We start from the raw sequence: 4,074 nt of genomic DNA, 5'->3' as shown, positions 1-4,074 counted from the left end.
GGCTGGATATGGTCAACTTTTGTTTCTGCTGAGAAAAAGCATCCCACAACATGATGCTGCCACCATCATGTTTCAGCTTGGGGCTCTCGATGTGCCGTTAGTTCACAACTGTTCTTAAACATCTAAAGCCTTACCAGCAACTCGGTTCACTGATATTAGCTTCCACACAGGTAAGCTTTACACAGACAATTGTTTGCAATACATTTTATTTAGGTGCATCAGGATAAATAAAGATAAMGTCATGAATATAAATACTTTTGCAAGACACTGTGGTTTGTACGAACGTTGGTAGTTTTTCCAATTCGATTGCAAAGTTTTCCTGAAACCCAGACACTTGAAATGTAGCTGCATCTGGTAACTGAGCAGTGCCGCAGAACGCAGCTCTCATTTTTGCCAACTTTTAGCCTTGGTCGGCCTGTTTCCACTGGGCTACTTCGGCTTGATAAGTTACAGAGAAAGGAGGGGCGAGCGGGGGACACTATTTGAGGGAGATAAAAACATAGATTTCACAAGGTCACCTGCAATAAACCTCCCACTGACAACCCATTACACAACATGCCTCCCTTTGGGAATATCAAAWTGATTTGTGGTTTTAGGATAAAACCGAAACCAACTCGAATAAATCCAGAAAACACACAACATAACTCCGCTGCTGCTACCTGAAGAAGTTTTCTCCAACTGTCTGCAAACACAAAGCTCCTGACAGTGAGTCCAGTGGTAAAACAGAAGTAGAAACTGTCCGTGTGGCGTGTGAACTGTCTGAAATGTTAAAATAAAGCAGCTATTAACGAGGATGCATTTAGCTGCAGCGCAGTCAGCCATCCGAGCACAGGATTCCTGTGTGTGGACGCTACCGTCTGMCGCTCGGGCTGTGAGTGAGTGGTGAGGGGGAGCAGAACCATTACTCTCCGAGAAACAAATATCTCTTTCAATGGCGACTTCGAACTCACCAAGTAGAGGCGAAAAAGCTCCAATAGATCATTATGTTGACTGGAAATGGGTTAAAATGATTTACTCACCGGCTAATACAGAGAAAACGACGGCCGTAGCGTTCTAATGGGTTTCCTGTTCGAAAGTTGCCGAGTGTCAGTGGAAGAAAAAAAAAACACACACACACACTACGCGGAAGTACACATCAAAAAAAGGAAAAAGCAAAGAAAAAAAGGGGCTCACTGTAACAAACTGTAAAAGTAACAAAGTAGTGTTTAAAATTAAGCAAATAGTTACACTTTATTTTATACTATTGTGAAACGATACTACTGTTTCTTTTATGCTTCTGTGTGTATTCCTAGTTTGCCCGTGATATAAAGATGTGAACGACTTGTTTCCGCACTGTGTTACACAGTAAACAGTCCCCACCTATCCCCCTCTGCCACCCTGAACCACATCTGGGTTTACCAGGCCCAAATTTGAGTATATGATTTTGGCCAAAATACAATATAACCAAGCTCACTTTTCAACAAATACGCATATTCCCATAGAAAAGTGTGAATGGTGAATGTGTTAGATTTTCAGGGAAAGCTGGAATATTATATAAAGAATATAATTTTGCGGGCGATTTTTTTTTGTAATTAAAAAAAACAAGTTTACATATATGTTTATGTTTTTAAGATACACATCAAATATTGTTTATGCTGAAATAATTTTTGTGTTAATTTATACTAACTCTACTTTAATTAATTTGATAAGTTATATTGTTTTTTCCTGTCTATGAATGACATTCCATTGCTTTATGTGAGTGTTTGATGAGCTTGTAATTGTGTTGACCGGGCTTACTGTCCAAAGTATACATATCTTCTTGATTAATCCTGTTTATTACATTCCCTTAGCGCCACTCTGTGGAAAATCATTGCTCCTACTCAAGCAGTGCCTGATGAAACAGCTGACTTGAGCTCTGAGCTAAAGTAAATAAATAAATAAGAATACTCAGAATTTAGTAAAATAAATCAAATTAATAGATTTACGTCCTGGAGTCAGTTGTGTTTAGTTGTGTTTAAATTCATGAATGAATTTAAAGATGCATCTTCTGCAAGGAAATTAAAAAAAATATCTAGAAGGATCAGCTAAGAAGGGAATAACAGCATCAGGTAAATKTATTTTTTAAAGGATTTGCATCCTTGCAGAATAAAAAGAAAAGGCTCATTTCAATTATCTGCAAACTGTAAGGGTACAAGCATTGGGAGCAGTTGGTCTCCATATTTCCTAAAAGCTTTGCTACAGCTAAAATGTAAAACATAGTGTTACACAGTCTTTTTTAAAAATGTTTTTTTTTATTTACATCAAATATAAAATAAAAATATTTGGGAATAATTATAATAAATACTGCAGCTATTATTATTATTATTATTATTATTATTATTATTATTATTATTATTATTATTATTATTANTTATCAGAAGTTCTTTAAACATGCGTCTTTGTATTTTGTATCTTTTTCCAGTTACAGTGTCAGATTTCTTTTAGAGAATGTTTATCACAAATATATAAATCAAAAACAAAAAAGGTATCTAAATTYAAGCCATGCACCTGTTGTCTTTTCTAAATATCAATTTTAAGCACTTAAAAGTTAAATTACATGAACATCTTTTTGGATCTTTATGCATAGAAGTTAAGTTTTATTGAGCCTTCCTCTAGTCGAAATGTGTAAAGCAGGCAGAGATGGATAAACAGCTGAAAAGCCATATCCAAAAATCTGAGTCAGGTCTATATAAGATTTATAAAGATTTCCTATCTGTAAACCTCATAGGCTGTCATGTCCCTTTTGTTCTCCAATTATAGTTTTAAGCTTGCTGAAAAGGAAAAAAATACTCAAAGAAAATGGTGCATAAATAAATTGATGGATTTATTTTCTTGTGGCCTGGMGTCGGAATRTGACAACAGCAAAATTATAACAACAKATTTACATAATAAATCCGCTGCTGTAKCATCAATGATCAAAATTATATCCACAGAGTAACAGCCTAGGCTATGTAGAAGACGAGGGAAGCGCAGATRGTGGAAAATAAAGTGACACAAACAAGACTTGCCTGTTTTTTATTTGGCTAATGGGAAGATTTCCAAAGATAATAAAAACAAACAGTCAGCTCAAATTATTCCAAGTAGTCTATCAATGTCAGAAGTTAATGTCAAGAGTTTCATCTGGAATAGCCTTTAAAAGCTGTTTTAAATAACCCCATCGCATCYTCAAAGCATCTTCAGTGGGCCATTTAGATAAAAAAACAAAAAAAACAACAGGATCCTAAAAATGAAGCAGCTTAAAAGGAATTCAGTCATTGTTARATTTACTACATTCACCTGTGGCGGCATGTCTCCTGTTCTGGGTTGACATTATTTCCATTGTTCTGTCTACTTCTGTTGCTCTACTGGACAAAAGAGGCAGTTGACCTCAATATGACTTCCTCCCGTAAACTGTCTGATGATATTTTTTCAAAGTTCAACTCAACCAACAAAGCACAAACATGTAACGCATAGACAGCTATAAATAGATCTATACCTCAGTATCTGCGAACCATGAAACAATGCTTCACAAAACCCCTGGAGGTTTGCCACATTCTGGCACGCTACAGCCACAGACCTTGCATTTTATCGAGATCTTATGTGAAAGATCAACATTAAATGGTGCATAATGGTTTTTTTTACAAGTAAAAATGTAAAACACATTGGTGCACATTTGTATTCAATGCTTGAGTCAACATTATTTAACATCATAAATAATGACTGTTAGCTCTCTCGCTCACCTTTTCTCCTCTAAACGACTGAACTTTTCCGCCTWTTCTTTTAACAAGAAAATTCTTGCCAGATTGGATGGAGAGCATTTACAAAACGCCTTTTTTTTAGATTTTGCCAGCGATTCTCTATTTGATTGACATCTGAACTTTGACTAGGACATTCTAACGCAATAATAAGCTCCAACAGAAAACACTCTGCAGCTTTTCTGACCACATGTTTAGGATTACTGTCCTGTGGGAAGGTGAAGCTTGACCCCATTATCAAATGGTTATTAGCTTTTAACAGGTTTTCTTCAATGATTGCAGTCAAAGAAAAGCCTCCCCACAGTATGATGCTGTCATTCCC

At 36.0% G+C, this 4,074-nt stretch overlaps 1 protein-coding gene across 6 annotated transcripts in view; it reads right to left on the bottom strand.

Moving 5' to 3' along the window:
* The window catches only part of arhgef1 (Rho guanine nucleotide exchange factor (GEF) 1), a 55,669-nt gene extending 54,546 nt beyond the window's left edge, over positions 1-1,123 (bottom strand). For 5 of the 6 annotated variants that reach the window (XM_008431270.2, XM_008431273.2, XM_008431274.2 and 2 more), the window contains exon 1: positions 1,020-1,123. The gene's annotated coding sequence lies outside the window, so the exon portion shown is untranslated. The remainder of the gene's footprint in view (positions 1-1,019) is intronic. The other variant, XM_008431271.2, reaches the window with a different exon arrangement.
* Between the last annotated feature and the right edge of the window lie 2,951 nt (positions 1,124-4,074).

The sequence above is a fragment of the Poecilia reticulata genome, linkage group LG16 (assembly GCF_000633615.1).
Source record: "Poecilia reticulata strain Guanapo linkage group LG16, Guppy_female_1.0+MT, whole genome shotgun sequence".
Taxonomy (NCBI): Eukaryota; Metazoa; Chordata; class Actinopteri; order Cyprinodontiformes; family Poeciliidae; genus Poecilia; species Poecilia reticulata.
The sequence above is the reverse complement of the archived record's forward strand: the minus strand, read 5'-3'. Positions and strand labels throughout refer to the sequence as shown.